The sequence below is a fragment of the Furipterus horrens genome, unplaced genomic scaffold (genome assembly GCF_987537825.1).
Source record: "Furipterus horrens unplaced genomic scaffold, mFurHor1.1.pri manual_scaffold_3, whole genome shotgun sequence".
In the NCBI taxonomy this organism is placed as follows: Eukaryota; Metazoa; Chordata; class Mammalia; order Chiroptera; family Furipteridae; genus Furipterus; species Furipterus horrens.
Window position 1 is genome coordinate 89,440,433 of NW_028327173.1, and position 15,334 is coordinate 89,455,766.

Below are 15,334 nucleotides of genomic sequence, written 5' to 3' on the forward strand. Positions count from 1 at the left end.
GTGTCACTTACCCCTGCTGCCACCAGTCCTGGAGAGAAGAACCCAGCTAACCCAGGACTGGCTGCAGACAGCAGAGAAATCAGAGCACTACTGGGACCCTATGAGGATTCCAGATATTACATCAAAAGGACAATAGAGACAAACAGATCCTCCAGTTTCTATATGTCCTTCTTTCCACCCCTCCTATCACATCTCAAGTATTAGGTGTTTACCACCAAGGGAGACAGAGACCAGTTCTTAAAAACCAGACCTCCCAGGCAGAAGTAAGTATAAGGAGAAGGAAGAAGGATAAGGAGGATAAACTGAAATTAACATCTTAAGTGTTCTCTCTCTCTCTCTCTCTCTCTCTCTCTCTCTCTCTCTCTCTCTCTTTCTCTCTCTGACTCCGTGCCACCCAAATCACAAACACACATATTTCTTTTTCTTTCTCTTCCTGAACTGAACAGGGAATAGTACAGTCTAGGGCCTGAGCTAAAGACTTTTGCAGGTTCACAGCATCAGACAAGGTACCTGATATTCTGGGAGAGCATGGCTCAAAGGGAAATACAGCAGCAGAGAAGCATGACTGTGATCAGAAAGGACAGATGGAAGAGCAGATGCCAGATGAACTTACAATCATGAACTAAGGAGAAAAAGAACATAAAGACAAGCATCATACTCTCCTTCAAGTGCATTAAGGACAACTTGGTAATGTGAAGCAAGCAGTCGTAAGTGAGAACCCGTTGGAGATGCTGGATGTTAAAAACAGAGTCGGTAGATGCGGTGAAGAGCCAAATGGACCAGTCTTTCCAGAGAAGAGTGAAATGAAGAACAGGTGTACCCTTGGCCCAGAAATCCTATTCCAGGCTGTGCTGTTGATCAGTTTTGCCCAAATGCACCTGACAATACGTTCACATGGGAACTTATGAAACCCAATGGTTCCAGGGCCCCCTTCAGACCTGCTGAGTCAGAATCTCCAGCCACAGGGTCCAAGAATATTCATGTTAATAAGTAACACCCCTCTGCACCTCCCTTCAAAGTGATTCCTACGACCAGGCAAAACCTCTGTCTTAGAAAAATTCTCACTGAGACTGCTCATCACGATGAGCTATGTAGTGGGAAACTGGAGACCAAGCAAGGTGACCATCACCAGGATGTATGGCTTTTAAGAATGTAGATAATTCTATGAAACACCATGCAGCTTAGAGCCATTGCACTGTGCACACACAGCAACTTGGGGAGGCCTTCAGAAACATTTTTATTGAGCAAAAAGGTAAGCATCAGAACAATATTTACAGTACAAAGCCTGTTATGTAAACTTTAAACACACACACATATATACCAAAAACACTTATATTTAATATATATATATCAAGGAAAGAAATCCAGCACATTTAAAGTAGTAGTTGTCCTTAAAGCAGAGGGAGACTTAGGAATCAAATAAGGAAAATACATAAAATAAAACAGGACAGAGCCTTGCCCAGATCCATGAGGGCATTGTGACACCAACTGAGAATAGGTTTAACTCTAATCTCTGCATCTACCTGATTTTTTTTTTTTTTAATTCTAAGCAGCACTCAAATGAGGCTATCACTTTCTTCTCCCAAGCTTGCCTAAACCTGTCTGAGTTTCAGTCCCTCCTAAGGCTTTTTTTTTTTTTCCTATATCCTTCAGTTCTGTGAGTTCTCCATATCTTTCCAATAAGTATCTCCTTTTGCCTATTTCGCCCCCCCCCCAATTTTATTTCTTTTTCTCCCTGGGGGAATGTAGAGACCTTTCTCAGTGAACAGACTTCTGTGTCAAGAAATGAAGCAACCACTCATTTCCAAGTCCAGTGTCCCAGCTGCTCGTGTCTTCAAGGCCACTGCTACTTCTGGAAGAGGCAAGAGCATACGGGTCATGTTTCAGAGTGGAGCATTCACATCCCCAACACCTAGCAGAGTACCCCACATACAGTAAGGGGTCAATAAGTGCCTTTTAAATTAATGACTTCAGAAATGAAAGAACAAATAAGTGAGTTTGGAATAGCTGTTGTTTCAACTTTTTTTTTTCAACAAAATCTCACCTTCAGGTTACCAGATTTTTTTGTTATTAACCTTGGCATAAAACAAAGGACTGTAGGCCTTTTGTTGGACTGAATCACTAGTAATTAGCTCCAGGGTCAACTTCATGGGCAAATGTCCTGTGCAGTCACACAGGGCTCCACACATTCAGACAACTGTGCACTTGTTTTTAATACTGTTCTTTCACCATCTTGAAGTCTTTAATACTTTTTTAGAAAGGAACCCCTCATTTTTATTTTGCATTTGGCCCTGCAAATTGTATAGCTGGTCCTGGTTAGCTGCAGCCTAAATCACACTGCATATATCTACATGAAACACTAAAGAAATTAAAATACCACCATTGAACTACAGGACTGCCTGGCGTTCACAATGAGGGTGGCCAAGAAATTTCTATTGCAAGGGCAATTTCTATTGCAAGTGCCCTTCAGATCACAGCCTTATCTTCTCACCTCTCCTGCAAAGCTGAAACTCCACAAAGTCCTCTCCCGGGGATGTATAACTGGCTATATAAATTTTATGAAACTTTTGGGCACTGCCCGCATGCATGAAGATCACTGTAGGTTCAGTGTCACTATGCAATATAGCTTGGAACAGTAATTGGGTTTCCACAGACATTTTCCATTCCATTTTCTGGAAGAGAGGTAATGTTTTGGAAAGAACATAGGTTTGAGAGTTAGGGGAAGTTCAATTTGAATCTTCCTTTTTCATTTAGTTGTATAAATGTGAGCAAGCTACTTAAAATCTCATCTCTAAAGTAGGAGAAATAAAGTAAGAGATTTTTTAAGAAAGGAAGGGAAGGAGGAAGGAAAGAAGGAAGGAAGGAGGGAAGGAAGGAGAGAAGGAAGGAAGGAAAGGAAGGAAGGAAGGAAGGAGGGAGGGAGGAAAGAGGTAGGGAGGGAAGGGAGGGTAGGCTAAGCACCTAAAATAGTTCCTGAAATGTTGTCAACAAATGGGAACTTTCTTTCTTTATTCCCTTTTATTCTCATTTCAAAAAACAGCTCTTTGGGGAACTCTAAGTTTAATATTATTTTTCTCCTATCCCCAAAGGCCTTAAATCCTTTCTCAGACAATGCCTAAAATTACTTAGGGCACATGATATTCTGATCAAACTTATTTCAATCAGACTCTCCCCTTCCTGGTCCATATTCTAATCCCACATGAATATTCATGAGAAGTTTTTTGACTTCTTTAATTACTCTTCACGTTTCCTGAATGCATTTTTTCCAATGCTCCCAGTATTTTTACAAATCTCATTACACTTCCTGCCCCCAAATAATACCTATGCCATCACCCACCACTCCCCAACCCACACCTCCCTTAATAACCTTCAGTTCTGGGTGGCAAAAAGAACAGTCGTCTTATTTCCTGGCCTCCCTGCTGCCTAGGGACAAACACCAGGATAGAAAAACACAGGTACATTTTGATAAGCACAGCCAGGTCTGACTGTGGCTCTCCGTTCACCTGAGTTGGGGGTGGTAGGGAGACAAAAAATACTGTTCCCTGTAGAGTAAACATGACTAGGTTTTGAATTCCTACTTGGTGTTGACCTGGATCCTATCATACATCCTTTGCTATAAAGAGAAGCATCACAACATTCAGCCACCTCCCAGGGGGCTCAGAGAACAACTAGTAAATTGTTAGGAGTGAATGGTGCTTTTTTCTTATTATGTATTTGCTATTCCAGGAAAACCAGTTATTCTATCTTATTCTATCGCGGACTGCCTCTTACAAGCAATTAAATAAGGAGGGTATACAGGGAAGGAGAGATAAGGAAGAATTTCTAAACCAAAAATAAATTCATAAATGAAATGGTTACGTTTGTACCTCATTTAAATTTTCATTTACCCTCAGACGAAATGAAATTCAACCCATTCCCAAAGGTACTAGGATCCTTGAAATAATGTGGTCTACAAGAAAAGAGCCCACAATGGTTTTTCAGTTAATAAAATCCCCAAGCCTGCAGGATTCTTTTAGTTCCCAGATGTTGAGAATGAGGGTATGTACCTGAGAAACCTGTTGTTCGAATGGGGACATCATTGAGTCTGGAAATAAACTCTATTATTATGAGTAGGGCATTCAGTGTGTCTTTTACAAGCTATTTCACCTATCATTCAGGTTCTTTTCTCCCCAACTGAATACGAGCAAGCATTTTTGCTGACTAAGCATGCCAGGAAAGTTAGGCTGGACCTTAAAGAAATCAACAGCAAGGTCAGTTTTTCTCCTCCACCCCCTGCCCCTTTAATACTAATCTCCATTGTCCGTCCCTGTTGGTGTCATCCTGTGGGTCTCCAGGAGTGTGGGGAATTCTGAGTATACTTGCCACAGAAGACAGGAGATATCTTAACGCTACAGATGAAACACTGAAGTTGAGTAAAAATGGCATAGGGGCTCAAGAATGGCAAATGTGTTATTAATTCATAATGTTTGCTTTGCTCTTTACAATTTAAAAAGTGCACAAATCATTTTATTTCATTGATTCTTTATTCTGTGATTTCCAAACCTTTGTACATCATGACCCAGCGTATGTATCTCTCTCTCTCTCTCTCTCTCTCTCTCTCACACACACACACACACACACACACACATACACACACTCAAATATTACTCTCTGCAATGCACTGTGTTCTTTTCTACTTTATGCATTTGATTTTTTTTAATGCTGGTCACAACCTTTTAAATTGATTTCACAACTCACTAATGATTTGCAACCCACAGCTTTAAATTACCCTTTTAGTGGTGAGCTGAATACTGTCTGTTGGCATTTGTTCTCACCTCTACTTCCTTCTGGGCCCTTTCCTGAACTCTTAGGGCTAAACACTGGGAACTGCACCTTCTGAAGTACCTTGCCTCCAGGGTTCCAGTTTTGTTTCTGCCAATACAATGCCCTTGTTAGATTTGGAAGGCAGAAGGGAGACGGTAGCATTCTTCCTGTCGCAGGAGCAGGAGCTTTTGCTAAAGCTGGAGGACCTTGATTGACTTGCCAGCACTAGCCCTGTTTCTTGACGTCTGGGTGGGGGCAGCAGCTTCCTTACTCTCCCAGACCCACCAGCAAATCTCCTCCCAATCTTTCCTATATTGTTTGAATACCCAATCCCCAGTTTAAATGTCCTTTTTTGCTTCAGATATTGGTTTCTGTTTTCCTGACTGAAGCTCAGTTGATACGATAGATACCGGAAATCTTTGTTTTATTTTTGCAGAAACCAGGACTTGAAGAGGTCGAATGACCGGCACAAGGTCACACAAGTAGTAAGTAGCAAATCTACAACTCAGTCCACTTCTGAAGGCAAACTCAGTTCTCTTTTTCATCATGAACAGCTGTTTAAGTGTCAAATAGTTTTTGGGATTCTTTTGTTTATACAACAGTATACTAACTTCTACATCGAAATTATGGTAAAACTCTTCATAATGTTCTCAACTCTTTTTTCCTCTTTAGCTATCAAGTTTAAATCCATTTCTTTGTGCCTACATTAACCTGCTCTGACCTTTCCTTTTGGTGAACTGCTATATTTAGAAATTTTGAACACTGTTAAAGGACATAATTAATGTACACCTTGTTCTTCGAACTAGGTTGTAAGTGGCATGAAGACAGGAGTCCTATTTCAGTTTTCCTGTGTGTCTATCTATTATATTTCTTAGATTTATTTTCTATGACAAGCAAGTGAGAGATATTCAACAAATACAGTTGCTCAAATAATACACCTTACACAATTGTCATTTTGCAAATTTTTACAAGTTATAAAAAGATAAAATCAATCACTTCTTACCTTCTCAATTATCTAAGGAAGGAAATAGTCTCTGCAAGGCAGTTTGGGAAAAGTAGAATTTTCTTAAAGGGGTAAAATTCAAGTGTCCTCATCCCAAAATGAAAACAGGACACAGTCAGCCAAGAAAATAAAGGGAAGTCCATATAGCTCTGCCAACAAAAGGAAAATTATTCTTATTGGATTCCAACTATTTGTACTAAACTCCTATTTTTGTTTTTCCTTCATTTTATTTTAGCTTTTTATCATTTTTATATTCTGACTACTTTTAATGTATCAGGAAATCTCTAGTCCTCTGTGAAATTAGACAGGATTAAACTATTTAAGTACTCCCCTGCATTCACATCAAGGTATAGAAAATGTTTCCTGCTACTTGGGATTGAGTTTAGGCCAGCCACCTAATTTGAAAATCAATGCCTTTTAGACCAGTGGTTCTCAAAATGTGGTTGTCAGGCCAGCAGTCACCCCTGGGAACTTGTGAAAAATGCACATTCTCAGACTCCTCCCCAGAACTGAATTGAAACCAGTAGGTAATGCTGGTACACACAAAAGTTGGAGAATGTTGCTTGGGACATCTGAATTGAACTACAAACACTACCTCCACCCAACATTTGTGGCCATTTTATCCATTGTCCTAAAGACAGCATAAAGCAAGGGAAACTTTGACAGAGATGAGTCCAACCCTACACTCTAGCATGCTCTGCAAGACTGCTGTCTAAGGCTTATTTCCCAATCTGGGAAACAGACACCGCTGCTCAGCTGGGCTGTTAGAAAAATTAAGAACAGTACTCAATCAATGGCAGCTTCAGTACTGCTGTGGTCTCACACCACTGCCTCTCTGCAGCAATATGAAGACATGCACTGATTTTCAATGACACAGTTTGCATTTTGTCTCTATGAGAATTGAAATCCACTGCAGCTGACAAATAAGTCAAGAAAAATAAATTGTGATAAACGTGAAGAAGCATGAAGAGTATCAAGGGAGAAAATAAAAGTATGGAGAAAAAGAAGAGATAAGAGGAAAGCAAAAAGGCAGAACAAAAGGGAAAAAGGAACAAGGAAGAGAAGTTGAGGACACATAAAGAAGGAAAAAGCAAATGAGAAGTAGAGGGAGAAAAAGAAAAAGCAATGAGAAGAGGGAAGGCGGCTGAGGAAGGAGAGGCGACTAAAGCATTGGGGCTCAGCTGACTGCTTAGCTTTCTGTGCCTCTGGGCACGAGACGATCTAATTACCCTCGTTCCTTCAAGCCGTTTCTCAGGCTGGGAAGTGGCCTTGTGTCTGAAAAAGCCATAAGCATCTTACATGCATATGCTCCACCTAATCCTTAACAGTGTGGGCCTGTGTTCCTGCGGAGGGGGGCAGGCTCGTGCCAGCTGCCATGTGGCAGGACAGCTCAGGGACTCCTGTTCAGGCCACCCAAGAGCCAGAGGTGCGAATGGCACTCCCTTCTACCCAGATCTGAGCCAGAAGCAGGAAAACACTTCTTCCTCTCCAAAATTAAGGGCTGGAAACCAAAGTGTGTCCAATTCTTGCTATTTTCAGTCTCCTCACACTGCTCCTTCTCTGAGCTTTTCTTTCCTAAGCCAGCTTTGTCTGGATGGGCAAACATCCAATTTTTTTCAAATGAATAGAGAGAGGAGAGGAGAGGAGAGGAGAGGAGAGGAGGGAAGGGGAGGGGAAAGGAGGGGAGAGGAAAGGAGGGGAGGGGAGGGGAGAGGGGAGAAGGGAAAACTGTCCTGTTCTTGCTTGTCCTCAAACCCTTTGACTTAACTCCATGTAAAAACAAAGCATTTCCACAGATGAACATCATCTCCACAAGCAGATTTTTTTCAGAAGTTTCTATTTTTTTCTCTTTTTTTCTTTTTGAATTCTTTTTAAACATAGAAATTAATTAAATCCAAAAGTCTCATGAAGGAAGCTAACTCAGCTTGCCAGGAGAAGGACCGTCATGTCTGGAAATCACATGAGGAATGAGGAGAAACCACAACTTTGCTTAACTTAGTGTCCTATAAAACATGTTTGCACTTGGAAAAGACAGGTGAGAGAGAAAGAAAAACTTTTGCAATCAGCTCATTCATTCTTGGTTGTCTGCCCAGGTCTGCACTGCCACCCAACCTGTCATCCCTGTCCCCACTAACCTAGAGGATTCTACACCCATGTCCTCTCAGGACCCAGCCCACACTCTGACACCCGCCCACCTACCACCAAAGACAGCTCCACAAGATGATAGGTCTGACTTACCTACCACCTACTTGAATTTAGAAATTTATTATCAGGAAGAGGGCCATGGCCCAGTGATCCAGTGGGTTGAAGCATTGTCCTGCACCAAAAGGATGCAGGTTCCATTGCCAGTCAGGGTGCATACCTAGGTTTAGGTTTTGGGTTCCGCCCCCAGTCAGGACCACATGGAAGGCAACTGATTGATATGTCTCTCTCACACTGATGCTTCTCTCTCTCTCTGTCTCTCTTTCTCCCTCTCTCTCTAAAGTATCAATAAACATATCCTTCAGTGAGAATTAAAAAAAAACAAACCAGAAAGAAGCAGAAGTACAATATAAATGTTAAATGTATACAAAGCAGATTAACAAGGCAAGTCTTAAATGAAAAGTGAGAAATCAAAATAAGGCTAAGTATTCATTTGGGGCATTTATAGTCATGGCTTTGTTTTGTTCATTTGCATTTTTCACTTAGGCAGTTAAAAAGCGTCCAGAAGCACCTTTGGGTTTAAAAATGGCCCAAGCATTATGGAATGGTCTGAGGGGCAATGTTAAGATTAAGGAAGGAGAGCTACACAAAGGAGGTGCTCTTTCTCCCATAAGACATGATTCTTCCTTTGTAATTCACCCTGGTAAGGCAGGGCCCCTCTTGGAATTTCACTTTGGTGCCTCCTTCCTGGGCAATGCTGATGGTTTAGGGTACAACCTTAAATGAGACTGAAAATCAGTGTATCTTTTGGTTTTCCTCAGAAGCAGAACTTAAATACTAGTGCAATGTGTCGGGGAAACAGACTTTCCAAGCTTCCTGTTTAAATCTCTCCAAGGAAAGATATTTACAAATACACGAGGCTGGTATGTGTCACTCAAAATGCGCTGAGCATTTTCAGTTCCTTTTTAAAGGCAAAGAAGCACCATATTTAAAAACAAAACAAAGCCTGCCATAGTCAGGGTGAGGAGTCCTCCTGCCCCATAGCTGTGAGGGATTTCTATCCTCACTTTACCTGGTCATCTATGAGAACGTAATTTCCTTGGAGGAGGGAGAACTCCAGCATCTTGGCACTACACGCCAGCTCTCCCACACCCCGTCCACCTAATTTATACCTAATCCTCAGGAAGATGCCCTCCTGAGCCCTGCCAGGGCCCCTTTATCACCCCCAACTGAGAGAATCTGTGATTGTTCTTTCCTTAAAGAAACAAAAAGTCACTTTCCTACTCTCTTTCCTTAGAGCAGAAAATCCAGAGTTATTCGATAACCCAAAGCTGTACAATGTAAATTATTGACAGTTTCCTCTGGGAGATAGAAAATAAGATTACCTGAAGTCAATGGAATTCTTTAATATTCAAAGGCCAGCTCTAAAATAACAAACTTGGGATGGAACTTTACACATTCCCAGGTAACTGTCTGCACCCAAATATGGAGCAGTTCATGCCTCATATTTGGAAGTAAACATCCACTTCCAGAAGGCCTGGGTGAGCCTTTCCTTGTCAGAAAATTCTCAGCTTCTTGAAAGCAAAGAAGCCTGTTAAGGCAGGTGGGAGAACTAAGGAGAGGTTCCCAGGGGTTGTTTTGAGGTCACTTGTATTCTGAGCACCCCATTATGTTCTGCAGCCTCAGGAAGTCATAGAATGACCATATATATGACTTTAATTTTTATAATAGTTTTAGATTTACAGAAAATTAGAGAAGACAATACAGCAAATTCCCTTATACCAAACATCCAGTTTCCCCTATTATTAACATTTTATATTAGTATGGTACATTTGCTACAATTAATCAACTAATATTGATACATTATTATTAATGAACAAGACAAGAATGTCCACTCTTGCCACTTTCATTCAACAGTATTTGAAGCCTTAGCCAGAGCCATTAGGCAAGAAAAAGAAATAAACACCACCCAAATAAGAAAATAAAACTATCACTATTTGCAGAAACATGATATTATATATAGAAAATGCTAAAGACTCCACAAAAAAAGACTGTTAGAATAATAAATAAAGTCAGTAAAGTTGCAAAATACAAAATCAATAAACAGAAATATGTTGCATTTTTATATACTAATAATGAACTATCAGAAAAAGAAATTAAAAAAGCAATTCCATTTACAATTGCATCAGAAAAAAATAAAGTACCTAGAAATAAATTTAATCAAGAAGGTGAAGGACCTGTACACTGAGACTATAAGACATCAGTGAAAGAACTTGAAAAAGACACAAGTAAATAAAAAGATATTCCATGCTCATAAATTGGAATAAATAATATTGTTAAAATGTCCAAACCACCCTAAGTAATCTACAGATTCAATGCAATTCCTATCAAAATTCTGATGGCATCTTTCCCAGAAATAGAAGAAACAGTCCTAAAATTTGTATGGAATCACAAAAGACCCTGAAGAGTCAACACAATCCTGAGGAAAAAATAAAAAGAACAAAGCAATAGGCATCATTCTCCCTGATTCTAAACTACATTAAAAGCTATAATAATCAAGACAGTATGGTACTAACATAAAAACAGACACGTAGACTAAGGGAACAGAGTAGAAAGTCTAGAAATAAACCCATATATATATGGTCAGTTAATTTACAACAAAGAAGTCAAGAATATACTTGGGGAAAGGGTAGTCTTTTCAATAAATAGTGCTGGGAGACTAGACCACTACATGCAAAAGAATGAAACTACTATATCACATCACACACACACACACACACACACAAATAACTCAAAATGGATAAAAGAGTTGAATGTAAGACCCTAAATCATAAAAATCCTCAAAGAAAATGTAGGTTAGAAGCTTCTGGACATCAGTCTTGCAGTGTTTTTTTTTTTTCTTTTTCTTTTTTTTTTTTTTTTTAAATTGACATCAAAAACAAAGGCAACAAAAGCAAAAATCAACAATCAATTGGGATAAAATTTTGTAAATCAATTAGATGATAAGAAGTTAATATCTAAAATATATAAAAAATTTATACAACTCAATAGCAAAAAGTAATCCAAATAAAAATGGGGAGAGAATTTCAATAGACATTTTTTTAAAGAAGGCATACAGATGATGGCCAAGAGGTACATGAAACATGCTCAATGTCACTAATTACCGGGGAAATGCAAATCAAAACCACAATGAGGTATTATCTCATACTTGTTGGAATAGCTATTATCAAAAAGATGATAGAAGATCCAGGATGGTGGCAGAGTAGGTAGAAACTACACTAACCTCCTCCCAGGACCAATCTGGAATTACAACTAAATTATAGAGATATTACCTTGAATAACCAACTGAAGACTAGCTGGAGAGAAGCCTTAGAATCAAGGACTTGCCGAGGAAACCACATAAAGACTGGTAGGAAGTGTAGAGGCACAAAAGGAATGGCTGGGTTCCCACAGGTGGCAGTTGAAGTTTCAGAGGGACATTTCAGGAGCCAGTGTGGGTGGTCCCCCCTAAAATGTGTGGGGTCTGAACATCAAGCCAGGCTTCCCAACCTAGAGCACCAGAGCAGGAAAGGTGCCCACATAACATTTGGCTGTGAAAAGCAGATGGGTTTCTGTCTGCCTGGGAGAAAAAACATCTAGAGATGTGGCCACCTTCTTAAAGGACCAATGCAAAAAAAAAAAAAATTTTTTTTATTTACAGACATTCACCCTGAGCTCTGACGAAGGGAGGGCAGAGCAGACTAGAGTGGTGTGAGTAGAATCTGGGGTTGGTGGCTCTGGGGAGAGAACTAAAGGGTAGCCACCAGGATCCCTATGCTCATTTATTCCCCCATACAACAGAAGCCATCTATCTCAAGTAGGGCACTCCCCTCCATGCAGCTGAGCCTGAGGGAGAGCCATAGCTATACCTGCAGGAATAGCTCTTGCCCCACCCTGTAGAGCTTAAGCCCTGCTGAGAGGTACAGTTGGAGTGACTAAGCCTAACAGGCAGCCTGCAGGCAGTAGCAGGTCCCTGGGTGCTTTGAGACTTTAGCTGACCCTCCCCTGGGCTCAGTGCTGGTAAAAGTCAGCCTTGGTGCATAGCTAGGTTCTTTCAGCACACACCCATGCCCAACAGAGGGAACCACAAGCTGTGGATCACTGATAACTCCAAACAGGTGGCCCAGGGCCAGTCACAGGCATCATCTGACATAGGGCTGCACCAGAGTCTTTGCAGATCTACCTAATACATAGAAACAAACACAAAGAGGCAGCCAAAATGGAAAGACAAAAAATGGGCTCCCCTCTAAAAAGGAGAATTCTCCAGAAGAAGAAGTAAATGAAAGGGAATCAAGCAGTTTATCAGACAGGGAGTTCAGAGTAATGATTACAAGGATGATCAACAGCATGAAAAATGACATAGAAATCATAAAAAAGAACCAGTCAGAAATAAAGAATGCAATATCTGAAATAAATAATATACTGAAAGTAATAAACAGTAGGTTAGATGAAGCAGAGAATCAAATCAATGATTTGGAAGACAATGTAGGAAAAAACACTCAGGGGAGGCAGCAAAAAGAAAAAAGAAAAAGAATGACAAGAGCTTAAGAAACCTTTGGAAAAAACATGAAGTGTAACAACATTCGCATCATGGGAATAGCAGGAGAAGAGAGTGAGCAAGAGATCGAGAACCTATTTGAACAAATAATGATTGAAACTTCCCTAGTCTGGTGAAAGAAAAAGACACAAAAGTCCAGGAAGTGCAGAGAGTCCCAAACAAGATGGACCCAAGGAGGCCTACACCAAGACACACCATAATTAAAATGGCAAAGCTTAAAGACAAGGAGAAAATCTTAAAAGCCATGAGAGAAAAGCAGTTAGTTACCTACAAGGAAGCTCCAATTAGATTGTCATCTGATTCCTCAACAGAAACATTTCAGGCCAGAAGGGATTGGCATGAAATATTCAAGGTGATGAAAAGCAAGGACCTACAAGTAAGACTACTTTACCCATCAAGGTTATCATTTAAAATTGAAGCAGAAATAAAGAGCTTCTCAGACAAGAAAAAGCTAAATAAGTTTGTTAATACCAAACCACTAGTGCAACAAATGTTAAAGGGCTGCGGGCTTGCTTGAAGAAGGAGAAGGGGAAGGAGAAGAAGAGGAAGAAGAAGAGAAAGGGGAAGGAGGAGAAGGAGGAGGAGGAGGAGGAGAAGAGAGGGAAATAGTTTAAAAATAAAATGACAATAAATATGTATCTATCAATAATCACATTTAATATAAATGGCTTAAATGCTATAACCAAAAGATATAGGGTGGCTGAAAGGATAAAAAAAATGACCATATATATTTGCTATCTTCAAGAGACTCACCTCAGATCAAAAGATGCACACAGACTAAAAGTAAAAGGATGGAGAAAGATACTTTATGAAAATGGAAAGGGAAAAGAATCTGGAATAGCAACACTCATATGCAACAAGATAGACTTTGAAATCCAGGCTGTAATAAGAGACATACAAGAACACTACCTAATGATAAAAGGAACACTCTAACAAGAGAATATAACCCTAGTAAATATTTATGCACCCAACATAGGAGCACCTAAATATGTAAAGCAAATTTTTGATGGACATAAAAGCAACAAGAATATAGCAAGAGTAGGGAATTTTAACACCCCATTGACTTCAATGGATAGATCTTCCAAACAAAATCAATAGGAAAACAGTGGCCTTAAATAACATACTAAATCAAATGGGTTTAACTGATATGTTGAGCATTTCACCCCAAAACAGCAGAATATACATACTTTTCAGGTGTACATGGAATGTTTCTAGGCTAGACCACATGTCAGGACACAAAACAAATCTCAGTAAATTTAAGAAAATTGAAATCATATCAATCATCTTCTCTGACCATAATGCTATAAAACTAGAATTTAATCACAAGAAGAAAACTGAAAATACACAAAGACATGAAAGCTAAATAACATGTTATTAAAAAAATGAATGGGTTAACACAGAGATCAAGGAAGAAATCAAAAGATATCATAAAAAACAAATGAATATGAGAATACAAAAGCCCAAAATCTGTGGGACACAAGGAAGCAATCCTAAGAGGGAAGTGATAACATTACAGGCCTGTCTTGAGAAACAAGAAAAAACTCAAATAAACAATCTAACATTACACTTAAAGGAACTAGAAAAAGAAAAATAAAGAAAGCCCAAAGTTGGTAGGAGAAAGGAAATAATGAAGATCAGAGCAGACATAAACAAAATAGAGTCTTAACACTGATACAAAAGATCAATGAATCCAAGAGCTAGTTCTTTGAAAAGGGAAACAAGATTGACAAACCTTTAACCAGACTCATCAAGAAAAAGTGAGAGAGGACCCAAATAAATAAAATCAGAAATGAAAGAGAAGAAATAACAACTGATACCAAAGGAATACAAAGGATTGTAAGAAAATATTGTAAACAACTATATGTCAATAAATTGGATGACCTGATGAAAAGGATAAATTTCTAGAAACATACAATCTTCCAAAACTATATCAAGAAGAATCAGAAAATCTGAATAAACAGATTACAACTAGTAAAATTGAAGCAGTAATCAAAAAACTTCAAACAAGTAAAAGCCCTGGAACAGATGCCTTCACAGGTGAATTTTATCAAACATTCCAAGAAGAACTTACACCTCTTCTACTCAAATTATTCCAAAAAATTTAAGAGGAGGAATGACTCCCAAGCTCATTTTATGAGGTCAGTGTTATTCTAATTTCAAAACCAGATAAAGACACTAAAAAGAAAGGAAATTACAGGCCAATATCCCTGATAAATATAGATGCCAAAATCCTCAACAAAATATTAGCAAACCAAATACAGCAACAAATAAAAAATATCATACACCATGATCAAGTGAGATTTATCCCAGGGATGCAAAATTGGTACAATATTTGCAAATCAATAAACATGCCACACCACATAAACAAAATGAAGGATAAAAACCATATCATCATATCAATAGATAAAGAAAAGCATTTGATAAAATCCAGCACCCATTTATAATAACAACTCTCAGAAAAGTGGGACTAGATGGAACATACTTCAATGTAATAAAGGTTACATAAAACAAACCCACAATAGGCAAAAACTACATGGTCCCATTAAGATCAGGAACAAGACAGGGATGTCCACTTTCACCTTTTCTTATTCAAAATAAACTGGAAACCCTAGCCACAGCAATCAGACAAGAAGAAGAAATAAAAGGCATACAAATTTGAAAGGAAGAAGTAAAACTCTTGTTATATTTACAGGTTGTACACACACACACACACACACACACACACAAATACTAGAACTGATAAGTGAATTCAGCAAAGTAACAGAATACAAAATTAATATTCAGAAATC

At 39.1% G+C, this 15,334-nt stretch overlaps 1 long non-coding RNA gene across 3 annotated transcripts in view; it reads right to left on the reverse strand.

Moving 5' to 3' along the window:
* Positions 1-1,711: 1,711 nt before the first annotated feature.
* The window catches only part of LOC150015473 (uncharacterized), a 29,634-nt gene continuing 16,011 nt past the window's right edge, over positions 1,712-15,334 (reverse strand). For all 3 annotated transcript variants that reach the window (XR_016510002.1, XR_016510000.1, XR_016510001.1), the window contains 2 exons: positions 5,807-5,955; positions 1,712-1,852 (listed from right to left, as the gene is read on the reverse strand). This is a non-coding gene — a long non-coding RNA (uncharacterized LOC150015473). The remainder of the gene's footprint in view (positions 1,853-5,806; positions 5,956-15,334) is intronic.